This window comes from Rhinatrema bivittatum, chromosome 4 (genome assembly GCF_901001135.1).
Source record: "Rhinatrema bivittatum chromosome 4, aRhiBiv1.1, whole genome shotgun sequence".
In the NCBI taxonomy this organism is placed as follows: Eukaryota; Metazoa; Chordata; class Amphibia; order Gymnophiona; family Rhinatrematidae; genus Rhinatrema; species Rhinatrema bivittatum.
In genome coordinates this window covers 319,263,629-319,279,142 of record NC_042618.1, presented here as the reverse complement: position 1 = coordinate 319,279,142, position 15,514 = coordinate 319,263,629, and positions in this window count along the sequence as shown.

The window sequence follows — 15,514 nt, the reverse complement described above, 5'->3', positions numbered from 1 at the left end:
AGGCCTAGACCCACTGCCAGGGCCTGGCCTGAAGCCGGGTTCCATTGTCAAGCTCTATGCCTTTTGCCAGAACCTGGCCTGAGGCTTGGTCCCAGTGCTAAGAATTGACTGAGTCCTGGTCCCTATGCCAGGACCCAGCTTGAGACTTTGCCCAGCTCGAGGCCTGGTCCCATTGCCAAGGCCTAAGCCTGGCACCATGCCCCAGCCTGAGTCCAGATCCTGTTGCTGAGGCCTAGGAACAGGTTTCCTGATTTCTTCTATCTCTCAAAAATGACACCGTCCATTTGAAGGATACACCAGAGTAGTATTATTGTGGCACCTTCCTTCAGAGTGGATGGTGCCATTTTAGTTTACCATCATTGAAATATATGGCTGTACATCAAAATGGCACTTTCTGCTCCAAAGAAAGGTGCTGCAGTGATGTTCAAGTTTTTGGAAGATTGAAGAAGAAGAAAGAAGACATTGGGGGGGCCTGGTCCTGGCAACAGGACCAGGCTTCAGACTGGGCCATGGTACTAGGCCTTAGCATATTCCTCAGCAATGAGATCAGGTCTCAGGCTGGCCCTGGTGACAGTACTAATCTTCAGGCCTAGGAATGCCCTGAGGAAAACTCAGGTCGGCCTGGTGAGGTCCTGGTAAAGTCTTGGGTCGGCTTTGGAGGGGGTTTTTACCTTTGATTTTCAAAAGGAAATGAAAGTAAAACCAATGTTGTTCCATTTTTAAAATGTCATGAAACAAAATAGGAAATGTTTTAAAATATTTTTATTGGTTACCGGTTTTTAGACTAATCATGGTGATACCTCCCCCTGGTCAAATGCTCTGCTTCTATTATATTGTCCAAACTTGGCATTAAGATTTTCCCAAAGGGGTTTATTGGATATACCCTTGGCTAAATATGTTCACTTCTCTTACACAAGGGATTGTGTATTATCAGTGTCTGCACCCACATTGTGGAATTCACTTCCAGCAGAGCTATGTCTGGCAGACTGTAAAAAATCACTTAAAGCAATGCAGAAAACATAATTTTTCAGGCAGGCCTTTTTATGAGCAAGATATTATTCTGTAGTCCTCGGGTTGGCTTTTCCTTTTGGCAGCTGATGTTAATACATTGCGAGATGACTCTTTTGATGTATTTTTGTCTTATTTTGTTTTTATCTGATATTTGGAGTATTCCATTTTATGCCTCATTTGACTTTATATTTTATGTAAATGGCATTTATGTAGGTTCTTTGTACATCACTTAGAGCTATTGCGTTAACAATTAATAAAGATAAAGATGAAAAATGTCAGGGACATTTTCAAATGAATACATATCCCTTGATATCGGTATAAAAGTGGTACTGAAAGCCATGGGAGAAGATCAGAGTACTTTATTATTATTATTATTATTATTATTATTATTATTTGATTGACTGCCATTCAGTTTATAAACCATATTAGTGGTTAACAATAAAAAAAAACCCCAACCAAACAATACATTTCTAGGAGCAATAAGTAAAGAGACTCCTCCTCCGCTCTCCCAAGGACCCCCTCCGCAATCCCCCTGTAAAGGAAATGGTTCTCTATCCCATCCTCTGCCCTTGAAAAAGGCCCAACGTTAATCCATGCCCCTTTCTGAATCTCCCTCTTCTCCAAAACCGAGCCCTCCCCACCATGCAGAACCCCATCTCCCTACTCTTGGATTCCTCCTTACTCTAAATTGAAGATCTTGGGTACCCGCCAGAGCAGGAACAATCCCCAGTCACGCCTGTCTCATCGGCACCATCCTTCAGTGTGACACCATCTGATCTGAATATTCCCTTTGTCTCCAGCAATGAAACAAACAAATAAAAAAACCAAGGAGTAATTTTATAAATATATATTTTTTTAAGTTCAATATTTTTATTAAAAAAATTAACAAGAGTACAAAAAAAAAGTCATCAAATAGGAACCAATACCACTGTGTAAAATAATGCTTGAAGAAAAAGGATGTGCAATCGTTTTTCCTGAATTAGGCAATTTCCTAATTCCTAACCTAATTCGGAATGGTTCGGGAGTTAGTGCGCACTAATGGGGAGTTAGCACACACTAACCCAAAAATCGGGGCCCCCCAAAACCCCCCCCCCCCCCGAACCATGGGAAAATGAAATTCCAGCGGGGGGGGCCTGAAACGAAGCCCGACACAATATACCAACCCGAAGCACATCTCTAGATAGCATTACAACGAGGGAAGGGTTACCTGCCTAAACTAAGGAGTAATTTTCAAAAGGAATTATACATGTAAATGGGCTTTTAAAAATTGCTATTTTTTTTACACTCGTAATTCCTTTGTGAATTCATTCCTTAGGGCTGAATTTTCAAAAGGTTTTCCCCTCACATAAATGGACTTTAACATATGTAAATGGGCTTTTGAAAATTTCCACATTGTATGCTACTTTTACACAAGTATCTCCTTTGAAAATTCGCTCTACAATGAACATTTTTCCAGTCATATTCTTAATGCAGTCCTGGTTTTGGCCCATTGCCTGCATGGATTGATAGTTCTGATTTTCTTAGGGCAACCAATGGGGACAATCAGAATTACAAATCCATGCAGGCAAAGAACCAGACAACCGTGACTAGATGTCTGGTTAAACTGGCATGAGGTGGCACCCTAGCTCAGATCCCAAAAATTATATGAAAGAGATTTGCATACAGTGGAAGCAGTGAGCATGAAAATCTTTCTTGCATGTCCATTAGAGGTATCCTGCAAACCCAAGCAGACTGGTATCCAAACGGACAGGAGGTTGGATGAATTGTGAGGCGTGTGTATGTGTGTGTGGAGGGAGAGGGGGGCAGGGGGCGAGAGTTGGTATCATCCTAACTAGTGATGTGAATATAATTCAAGGTCATACTCCAACCTTGTGAATTGCAGCCTGGTTAGAGTTCAACAACATTTTTGGATTTTTTCCAGGTCCACTGGAGAAATTAATTTCACTTGATGCAGTGAATTCCTCTATGGCAGTTCACAGCACTTCCATCGAACCATCGGACTTGGTCACCCTATGCATACTGCAATGAATTTAATCATTCGTTACATGACCAAGTGGGGGGCCCACCCATGTCATGAAGGTTTATTTGTTTTTCCTGAGATATGCATGGCCTATGAGCTGCTTACCTATTTTTAACCTAGGATATGATTAATTTCATTTTTCAGAGAGGTCGATATTCAAAAACCACTTAGAGGATAACCAAATGACCAATACCTCAGTAATAAACTTATATCTCATAATAAAGTTGTAAATGTAATATTATATATAAACTGTATAATACTAAATTGTTACTCTCTGAGTTGCTCTCACATTTCTATGTAATTATTTACAAGTTTAATTGCTGTTACATGTATGAATTTGTTACAATGTGAACCGGGGTGAAGGCTTTCGGCTATACTTCGGTATATAAAAGAATTTAAATAAATAAATAAAATAAATGGCTAGCTGGGGATATTGAGTGCCATATTTGCCTCTAGGTGCATATGTGGTCAGATTTTAAACCCCTCTCCACACATAAAAAAACGGGGGTTACGTGCGTGGCTGGGCCTTACGCACGCATTTTAGAAGAGGCCCGGCCGCTCGTGTAACCCCCATTATGCGCACAAGAGCCAGGCCTCTGTGAAGGGGTAGTCCCGGGGGCGGGGTGGGTGGGCCGGGACAGCGCCATTCCTCGCTGTCCCGGAGCCTCACACTCTGGCCGGCTACTGGCGCGCGCAAGTTACTTCAGGTCAGGCCTTGGATTAACTTGCGAAATTAAAGGTAAAAAAAAAAGGGTTTTAGAGGGTGGGGAGGAGAGGGAAAGGGAGGTCAGGGTAGGGGATAGGAAAGTTCCCTCCCAGTCCACTCTTTAATTGGAGCAGGCTGGGAGGGAACTGGGGAAGGCTCTGATGCGCCGCCGCGTGAAATTTGCCCAATTTGACCCCCCCCTTGTGTGCGCCATCCCCGATTTTATAATATGCTCACACTGGCGTGTGCATGTTATAAAATTGCACGTCTTTTTTTAAAATCTACCCCATGGTGCATAAGTCGGAATTTAGGAGCATAAGTCGGAGGCATTTTAGGGGCGGGAAGGAGGCGTTTCGGGATGGGCCAGAGTTAACTGCATAAGTTATAAACCTAACTCCAACATCTGGAGTAAGCCGCTTAACCAATGTGGGTAACTACGGTTGGCCCATAGGGCTGACCTAAAGTTAGTCGGTTTGACGTAACCGGCTAACTTTAAAATAACAGAGGATATTCAGAGGTGTGGCCATGCCTCTGAATACCCCCTTAAGTTAGCCAGATAGCTATATCTGCTTAACTTAACTAGCTGCTCCTTGGCTAAATATCGACCTCAGAATATCTTTCTAGTATAAAATTTGTGTAAGCCCTGAATTTAGGTGACTCAGTCCCTATACTTTAGATTGTACCAGCTCCTTGGAGTTAAGAAACTCCTGCCAGGGCTCATGTCCCTTTAGCCATGGCAAATCCGAGCACATATCAAACCTTTGTAACAACAGCTTTAGCTCATTAGTACAGTCTGACACAGTACTGCTTCCAAACTCTCTCGCCAGAAAGAGACCTCACAATTAACCATAGTAACATAGTAACAACGGCAGAAAAAGACCTTGGCTCATTGCCCCTTCCCCCCCCCCCCCCCCAATGCATTTCTGATGTAAACTGTTTATCCTTTTATCCTGCTCCAGTTAAGTTCTCAGATTTGTCCAGCTCTCTGTCTTAAATCCTCTCTTTGGTCCAGCGTACATTTTCCCCTTCATAATACTGTACATCTTGTCTACAGGCCTACCCTGGAAGGTGTCAAGGGAAAGGCCTCTTGGAGGTGAGAACATGATATGACTGACAAGACAAGGTGCAGCAGACTGATAAGACAGGAGACTGTAACACTTGAAGTCAAAGGTATTTAAGAACATAAGAATTGCCAATCCAGATTGCAAGTACCTGGCAGATCCCATAAAGTTGATCTAATTCCTGTTACTCACTCCCAGGGACAGCAATAACTTTCTTTAGACTACCTGGCTAATAATGTGTTAAGGACTTGTCCTAACCTCTTTTAAACCCTGCTATGCTAGTCACCTCGATCACTTCCACAGTTTGATAGTGCGCTGAGTGAAAACTCAGTGATTTGTTTTGAATCTGCTGGTTGTTAGTATCATGGATAACTAGCATTATTTGAAAGGGTAAATCATCATCCTTTATTTAATCGTTTCACCCCACTCATGATTTTATAAACTTCTATCATGCTCCCTCTCAGCTGTCTCTTTTCCAAACTGAAGAGCTTTAGCCTCTCATCATAGGAGAGATATTCTATCCCTTTTATCAGTTTTGAACCCTCCTCTGCACTTTTTCTTGTTCCACTATGTCTGTCTTGAGATGGGGCAACCAGAACTGCACACAATATTCAAGATAGCTCAATACAGTGATAATATGATATTTTCCATTCCCCCATTGTATTTGCTTTTTTGATCACAGCCGCACGCTGAGCCCAGAATTTCAAATTGTCCACGAAGACTCCAAGGTCATTTTCATGGGTAGTAACTCCCAATACAGAACCTAGCATCGTGTACCCTTAGTTTCCCTATGTGCATCACTTTGTGCATCACTTTGTACTTTTCTATGTTAAATTTAATCTGCCATTCAGTTGTCCATTCTCCTAGTCTCACTAGATCATTCTGCGGTTCCCCTCAGTTGGCTGCCATTTTAACACATTTCAATCATTTTGGGTCATCTGAAAATTTGATCACCTTACTCTTCATTCTCTTTTCCAGATTATGTCTGAATGTACTAAATAGTAGGGATGTGCAGAGCAAAATTTTATGTTCATATTTTTTATGTCCGAAAGGGGGTCCCACTTGCGGCCAATATGGACATAAAAAAAATCCAATGAGTTGGGTATATGTACATATGTGCAAAAAAAAAATTTAAACCCCCTCACCCTCCTTAATCCCCCCCCCAGACTTACCACAACTCCCTGGTGATCGAGCGAGGAGTGAGGACGTCATTTCTGCAATCCTTGGCGAGAAGCATGTGACGTCGGTGGCACGTCGAGTGACGCGGCGTCACGTGATTCCCGGCGAGTTCGCGCCGGACGGCTCGTTCGGCCCAAAAAGAACTTTTGGCCAGCTTGGGGGTGTCAGGAGGCCCCCCCAAGCTGGCCAAAAGTTCTTTTTGGGCCGAACGAGCCGTCCGGCGCGAACTTGCCGGGAATCACGTGACGTCGCGTCTGAGTGACGCGGCGCCACGTGATTCCCGGCGAGTTCGCGCCGGATGGCTCGTTCGGCCCAAAAAGAACTTTTGGCCAGCTTGGGGGGGTCAGGAGGCCCCCCCAAGCTGGCCAAAAGTTCTTTTTGGGCCGAACGAGCCGTCCGGCGCGAACTCGCCGGGAATCACGTGACGCCGCGTCACTCGACGTGCCACCGACGTCACATGCTTCTCGCCAAGGATTGCAGAAATGACGTCCTCACTCCTCGCTCGATCACCAGGGAGTTGTGGTAAGTCTGGGGGGGGGATTAAGGAGGGTGAGGGGGTTTAAATTTTTTTTTTGCACATATGTACATATACCCAACTCATTGGATTTTTTTTATGTCCATATTGGCCGCAAGTGGGACCCCCTTTCGGGGGTCCCACTTTTGGCCAGCTTGGGGGGGCCTCCTGACCCCCCCAAGCTGGCCAAAAGTTCTTTTTGGGCCGAACGAGCCATCCGGCGCGAACGAGCCGGGAATCACGTGACGCCGGCGTCACTCGACGTGCCGCCGACGTCACATGCTTCTCGCCAAGGATTGCAGAAATGGCGTCCTCACTCCGCTCCATCACCATGGAGTTGTGGTAAGTCGGGGGGGGGGGATTAAGGAGGGTGAGGGGGTTTATATTTTTATTTTGGCTCAACAATCGCGATTTCCCACATATCGAACATATCTATGTTCGATATGTGGGAAATCCGATCGTTTATGTCGAATCAATTTTTTAAGTAAAAAAAAAAAATGAGTTGCGTTTCACTAATGCGGTCAATCCGAATGCACACCCCTACTAAATAGCACAGGTCCCAATACTGATCCCTGTGATACTCCACTAATAACCTTTCTCTATTTGACAAACTGACCTTTTAGTCATACCCTCTATTTCCTGCATTTCAACCAGTTACCAATTCACAATAGAACATAGGGATGTGCATTTGTTTCAAACAAATTTCAAAAAACATAAGGGAAATTTTGTTTCATTTGGGGGGCTCCAAAACAAATCAGGGGCCCCCAAATGAAATTAATCTTATTTCTTGCATTTGTATGAAATGAATGCATCGGGCCTAGGCTAGAGGCCAGGGCCTCACCTAGGGCATAGGCTGATGCCCAAAGCAGGGGCAGTGGCCATGGCCTCAGCCGAGACCCAAGCTCCCCCCACCGGGAACAATTCCTAGGGGATCCGATTGCCAGGCCAGGTCCTGATGCCTGGGCCTTGGCATAGGAGAGAACTGGGGCCCAGGCCTGATGCCACAGGCCAGCCTGGAGGCCAAGTTCTGCTGCTGGGGCCTCAACCTGGAGCCCAAGCCTTAGAGCTCCCATGACGAGGTCCTTTGTAAACTGATGCCGTGCACTGGGGTCACGCCAGAGTTAATGAACTCCGGCACATTCACCTCAGCACACGGCGCCATTTTAATGTATGGCATTGTACGGCATTGCTGTACATCAAAACGGTGCTGTTTGCTGGGATGAATGTGCCAGAGTTAATTAACTCTGGTGTGACCCCAGTGCACGGCATCAGTTTACAAAGGACCTCTTCATGGGAGCTCTAAGGCTTGGGCTCCAGGTTGAGGCCCCAGCAGCGGAACTTGGCCTCCAGGCCATATCTTTTGTGCTATGGACTTTGATCAAGTTTTTCCTGAGATGCAGTAAATAATAGCATTTCGGGTGCTCAATAATAGCATCCGATGCAGCAAGGAGATTAACGCTTCTGAAACGCGTGCCCTAACAAAAGCATACTAGATAGTGCTCATTACCTTGTAGATGAAGACATTAGCTATTATTGGCCAATGCAGGAAAGCACACCCAAAGGCTGGGTGCCCAACGCAGATTTTTTAATATGGGGAATTTAACTCCAGCTCTGGAGGTGGAGTAAAGTTAACTTGCAATCAAGGGCTCATGAGAAACATATAAAAATATGGTCCTCTGTGTTGCAATAAATATGTCCTCTTCCTTAATATCATCCTAACTCTTGAATTTACTGCTTCCAGTAGAGAAAAATATATATACATTGATTTGATAAAAAAAAGGTTCACTTTTATTATGACTGCACAATGTAAACACCTGTAGCAATGGGTGCCTGATATAATAAACGTCAACATTAAAGTCAGGAAAGTCTAAGAACCTCAGCAAAATAACTAAAAAGAAACATGCTAAAAACAGATGCTCATATTGAGTGCCCATTGCAATGGGTGCCCGATGTAATAAGCTCCTTTGAGCATCAGAAACTCACAATTCTCCCTCCGTGCACTCTTTTTGATGCCGCCCCGATTTCACTCTTATTCAAATACCGCATCAGGCGCACAGGAGATATGGATGTGCGCACGTTAGGAAAACAGGCGCTCAATGCACGCGCCTGTTTTGAGTGTACGTCTTATTGCTTTGGCCTGCAGCTGTTTAGCCTGATTCTTTCAAGTCTCCTGCAGTTCCAGTTAAGTCATCAAAGAGTGAGTACCTTGGTGAGAGCGACTGAGAAGAACTTGAGAGACTGTTCAAGGTTCCCTGTTCCTGTGTGCCCAGGGCCTCAGAGGTTTATCTATTCCACTCTGGAAAAGTAATAGTTTGGTAGGGCAAGAGACTGTGGATGAGGGAAAGAATCAGAGGTCCATGAAGAAAAGAGGACCTGGGGATTGTTTGTGCCCCTTGGATTCTGGAAGTCACCTGAAGAGGGGGTTACACACTTATTAGGTAATACTGCCCCATACAAATGAAAAATGTGAAGCCCTAGCAGAAATGTAGCCACTCACATAGCAACATAGTAAATGTTGGCAGATGAAGGTCCATCCAGTCTGCCCAGCAAGGTGTTTTGAGTTGTAAGTACCACTCTGTACAGGTGGTTCCATCCAAACTGTAAAAGCAAATCATGGCCATACCTCTTCCTCCCAACTTTATTTATTCATTCCTTCTTGGGCACAGAGCGTCTGCCCTGGCTATAGAAGCACACGAGCGGACTGACCCTGCCCTCCAGCCACCATGAGTGAACTTAATCAAATCTGACCAGCAGGCTGGAAGAACAGTAATAAATAGAAGTCCTAGTGAAAATGCAGGTGCTCACAAAGGTAAATCTGACTGGAAGGCTGTGCAAGGTACCTGGGTGGCCAGATGCTTGGACAATGGCCATGCTTGCATTAGTAGCTATTTAGATCATTAGAAAGATTTGTGAATTGAAATGGGAAGGGAGAGGTGCTGAATGTGAACAAATGGGGAATCTTTTGTACTCATCTGCCTACGATTGTGGAGTATAAATGAGGTAGCAACAAAAATTGTTCTGAGTAAGAGGAGATATCTTACAAGCGGTCATGCTTTATGGCTGACAACTGGGATATATCCTTAGCAGTGTGGGCACTAATAAGTTATTAGTAATATCTGGGGAGCCAGGATGAGCCAGTTTTCTCTTTCTGTCTTCATCTACTATGTATGTTACACTTCTACCAGAGGGAAGTAGTGAAACATTATTTCTGAGTCACATGACAAGATTCGGCCCGGTCTCAGGAGGATGCTTTCAAGAGCCATCTTTCACAGGTGATTAAATTCCCTTTACTTTGGTAGCTTAATCTCTGTGGCAGCCATTTATTTCCACGTACACTCCTGGGAAACAGAAATCATCATTTAATTAACTTTCTGCTACCCACTTCAGCTGAGCTGTGCTCTCCAGAGCTGATCAAGCCTACATAATAATGCAAAAGTTTTTGCAAGCAGACAAGTGACAAAATGTCCCTTTCTGTGGACTGAGCAAAATCATGCTGAAAATAAATCCTATCAAAGAGATGTTTTAAAACAGATCAAATGTCAATGCCAGCATATATCTTTTCTTTGCCAATTCTATTTCATGCCCATCATTCCTGAGGCGAAACAGTTGCAGGAAGTCGTTGGAGGTCAGTATTTGGTGGGTTTCTCCGGCTGAGTTTGGGACTTAGCCAGACAAATCTGAGGTTTGGAAATTTCCACCCCTGGCAGCAGATAGATTTTATCCAGGCAAGTCATTACCTGACTAAAACTTATCTGGCTAAGAAAGAGTTGTAGGGGAGGCATTCCAGAGTGGGGCTTAAACTTAGTTGGGTAATGCTGAAATTCAGGTCTAAATTTATCCATATGACATAAAACCTAACTGGGTATATACAGCAGGACTTGTTTCCTTCTAATATCTTGATTAAAGTTACACAGATAAATTTACTTGGGTAGCTTGCCACACACTGTGCCACTGAATATGGATCTCTGGAGTTTTTGAAAACGTCTGCTGTTTGGCCATTTCCAAATTAAAGGATGTAAGCAAACTGAGGTGATGCTGTTCTGTTCAACATCAGAAACCTGGTAGATAATAAGCTCTGGACCCAGGATATTTACTTTGCCACACTATGAACCTCCTCAACTGCAGTAAACCTTGTGTGCAGGGTAGTGAAGCATGGGTAAAGTGCTACTCTACAACACGTTGAGAGCTTTGAGTAGTTTAAGGTGCAGAATGAAGGCTGACAACAAGGTTGCAGTTAGGAGCATATTTTCCCTTTTGAAAATTGCCTATGAGGTACGCAAATTCAAAAACAGCCACAGACTCTGAACCTACAGTATCTGCAGGTCAGTGGAACAAGTCAAAACACCTTACATAGATTTAAAAATCAAATCTATGCTCGTCATTTCACTCCCTGACCTAATTCCACTCCCGTGCTGGCCACTTTTATGCTCGGGGTAAATATATTTACCTACTGTCCTCTAAATGAAAGTATTCAATGCCACCTTCAAAATTCTCTGGTATTAAATACCTTCAGGCAGGGCTTTAGAAGTTTGACTGTTTTAGACCCTCAGTAGGTGGCTAGGTAGCTCAAGATGGCTCTATTGTTGATGGGAGAATAGGTTTTGGCCAACAAGTAATATCACCTTGCTCTCACAACAAAATAAGATACGCTGCTATTTTACTTTGGATAGGTCATATGGACAACGCTGCTCTGCAGCACTATAGTACTTGTATACTTGGACTTTTAGCCATGTTTAGAGAAGGCATTCCCGGGGATATGTTTAGTCATGGAAAATCAACCCACCTAATTTTCCATGATAAAAGTACCCACACAAATAAGCAGGTGGAAATATCTGCTGGTACTTTGTATGTGAGGCAAGTATCTTATTCATTTTTAAACTGAAAATACAAGTTGCAAACGTGCAACAGAAACAGGATGATCACAGAATAACTCCAAAGGGAAATAAGGGAAATGTTGCAGTCCTGGCAATTGCTACAAGTCTAATAGTAGTGGATGGAACCAAGGCACAAAACACAAGAAAATTTAAATAGGAAACAAGAAGACAAGTATCATGATCTAACAAATAAAATGATTCTACTAGTAAGTTCTAAGGGACTGGTTTCAGGCCTACAATAGTTCTGACTTCACTAAGGACTATCCATGGCCTTATTGCTGAGGAAGGCAGTCAGTTGAAAGGTATCAAAGACAATATATCTGTCAAGGATGTGCACACAATCAGTTTTAGAATTGGTTCATTTTTTCATAGTGGGGGTTAATTCATTTTTCAGTGTGTTTAATGTTTATTTTGGTTCAGTTCATTTAGCAAATCAAATAAACATGAAATAACCCCTCCCCCACCTCTTTCTCAGGTCTCAGGAACCTCTCTGGACTTCTCTACTCCCTCTTCCCCCTTTGCCAATAACCTGGGGCTGGAGCTGGGATCACTCTAGGCCGGGCTAAGCCAAGCTCAGGTGTTCCTCAATGACCCCCCTCGACCCTCATGTCCCCCATAAAGAAATCATGGCCTCCCTCAGTCTCCATTTATCCCTTCTGTGGGGGTCTTCACTCTAGAAAGGGGTAAGAGTAAAACCCAGTCACTCCAGCACTGCTGGCCTCCTCTTTAAAAATGGCACTGCTTGGCCCTTAAACTGACGTGAAGTTTGACATCAGCAGGGCCGCTAGTATCATTCTGTTGTATGACTGTTCAACCATATCATCGACCAGCCCTGATGTCAAATTTGGTGCCAGTCTCAGAGTCAGCCAGTGTCATTTTTAAAGCGGAAGCTTGAGGGGCAGAAGTGAAAATAGTTCCATCCTGTTTCCAGGATGAAGACCCCCATGGAAGGAGTAAGTGGGGAGTTTCGAGGAGCCTAGGTAGGCCCTATTAGGGTTAGCTCAGCCTAGCTTGGGGATACTTTGGTACTGATCTCCTGTTATTGATTGGGAGTTGTGGGTAGTAGAGAGGCCCAGGGAAGTTCCTGGGACATGAAAAAGCAGTAATGAACCAGGGAGGCATAATTTTATTTCTTTATTTCAAAAATTGTTTTTCTGGAGCAAGGCACAAATAACCGAAAATTTTCAGTTATTTTCTGGCTAGTCTGTTTTTAGTTTGTTCTATTCCATAATGAACCAAAAACAATTTTTCATTCCAAAAAACACATAAATTAAAAATGAATGCATATCCATAATTTCTGTTCCACTGAAATTTCACCAAAAATGTACATGGAAAACTGATCTCCTGACTGTAGCATTCTCTTTTTCAAAAGAAGCAATGCAGCAAGTTTCAAAGCAAAAGGAAGCCTACACTTTCCTGATGCAAAGTCCGCAGGAAAAAACTACCCACAGCCTTCATCCTAATGTGAACAGTTTGAAAATTGCCCTCATTTGAAGGTGAACTTTCAACATGTTCTGCGTGTAAAAATCAGCATATACATGTGTAAATAGCATAAACTTGTGTATATGCTATTTATAAACCTCATGCGAATGAAGACCCAAAATTTAGCGAGAAAAGTTGAACTAAACACAAAAATAAAAATTCTGCTATTACATAGAGCTTGTGTCCAATCTCTTAGGGGAGGTATATTGCGACCGTCATATGGTGCCTCTATCTGCTTGTGGCTTATAGCTGAAACCTTTGAAGCACTAGGGCTTTCTAATCATAGGTCGCTTATGCCAGAGTTCATCAGAGAAATGAACCACACATAAAAAGTTATAATGTGCACTTATCTCTGGAAACAATCCACTAGTATAACGATGTCCTATGCAGTCCTGAAATCCGTCCACACTGCGGTGTTTCGAAGTATAACACTCCTTCTTCAGGGAGCTTCAGTATAAATCTGCTGCGGATGATTCTATATAGAAAGTGGAGAAAAGCCCTTTACAAAAGCATAGCGGCTTTAATTTGTACAAAAACCTTTTGACTTGGAATGAGACACTAGGTTACTCTGATGCGGTCAGTTTATGAGCGGGTTTGGAAAACTGTATGCGCTGCAACATAAGTCATTGGAGAGTTAAAAATCTTTCTGAAAGAAATATATGAAGTAATCACTTGCAGCACAATTGTTGTACTTACATGCACGAGGCTGTGTGCTGCCTGCTAGAGTTTCTCCCCGTCGCTGACAGCAAGCCGCTGCAAAAGATGCCATTTTAAAAGGGGAACTCCAGCGGCTCAGGGAGCTGACAGAGGGAAGTGACGTACATGGAGGATACCAAATATGGATAAAGACGTCGATGGACCAGCGGCCATCTTTAAAAGACCACTTATATGAGGGAATACCATTCTATTTTCTTGTTTAATCCCATGGGTTCTGTGGATTGCAACCGATGAATCCATTGGTTCTCCTTGAAATTAAATGTTGATATTCTATCATCTCCTCTCCAATGAGGGGGTACGTGTTCGAGAATGATCCATTTGAAATCCTCAAATGTGTGTCCATCTTTAATACAGTGCTGAAGCGTGGGTGCTTTAACATCTTTATTGTTAATCTGGCTGCGGTGTTCAATGACACGTATGCGAATCTTGCGCCTAGTGCGGCCCACTTCAGGACTTCAGGACTGCATGAGACATCGCTACACTAGTGGATTGTTTCCAGAGATAAGTGCACGTTATAACATTTTATGTGTGGTGCATTTCTCTGATGAACTCTGGTATAAGCGACCTATGATTAGAAAGCCCTAGTGCTTCAAAGGCTTCAGCTATAAGCCGCAAGCAGATAGAGGCACCATATGATGGTCGCAATATACCTCCCCTAAGAGATTGAACACATGCTCTATTTATAAACCTCAAGCATACACGTGTAAGTAAGGGAGCGAGAGTAAGTTTTTGCATGTAAAAAAGGGGTGGGCCAGGGACATTCCAGGGTGAGACCAACATTTACATAAGTAAGTTGCTATTTTATAAATAATTTACGCAGGTAGATTTGGAAATGTAATCATGTATATTTATACCTGCTCTATATCTGGATTACGTGATAGTAAATGTCTAAAAAGTGAAATACAGACTAGGTAGGGGATCTGGGGGAAATGGGGGAAGTTGAGGCTGAAGAACCAGGAGGATCTCGATGACCTTTAGATGGACTGGGAGAACTCGTAGACTATTTGATAAAACTGATAATTTCATTGCCACGTGTGTGTTAGAAAATTTCCTGATGTGTAAAACCTGACCTATATTGGGTGGGGGGAGGATAAATACATTATGGAGGTAAAATTTTCACATGTATATTTTTCAAGTTAAATGTAAAAATATGTGGGTATAGCAGTTGTGCGCCACTTATCTGGATAAATTCCAATTTATCTGGCTAAGTAGTGGCACATATCTGGGTAAGTTACATCTTTGCCATTACTTATCTTGATAAGTCTCAAATAGAGCTACATATCTAGCTAAACCAGATAGCCAAATCAGTCTAAATAAAGCTACTTATCTGGCTATCTTATTTAGCCGGATAAGTGGCTCCATTTAGACTCAAAAGTCACAACAAATGCTGGATAAAAGTGATACAGTCCCAGGATTCAAATGGGTTTATATGTCCAAAAATTATTTATTCAGAAGGCGGCAACTCCACTGTATATAATCAACAATATCTTTCACACACAAGGGGTCCCCCGACACGGACCCGTGTTTCGCCAAAGGCTGCGTCGGGAGGGATGCCCAGGAAGAATTTATTAAAGAGTTTCTTCATCGGAGTTCACAGAGACCTTGTCTATGTGTATGTGTCTGTGAGAGCATGTCTGCATATGTGTGTGAGAGAGCATATCTATAAGAGAGCATGTCTGTGTGTGGAATTATTTAAAAATTATCTAACTGAAAAGTTGAAAATTCCAAAAGAGGCACTCCCATTGGTCACCAAAGCTTATTTTTTGCCTCAGAGGAAAGCAGTTAAAGACCTAGGAAAAGAGGAAGGACAGATGAATGTGATGAATGTGACTGACTTACTGGAATTATCCCAAGAAGATTTAATCACCAAAAGAGGAGTGCTATTGGTGACTTTTGTATTTTTGACTGAGAAAAATAATATTTTCCGAATGTATTTCAGGAATAGTACAG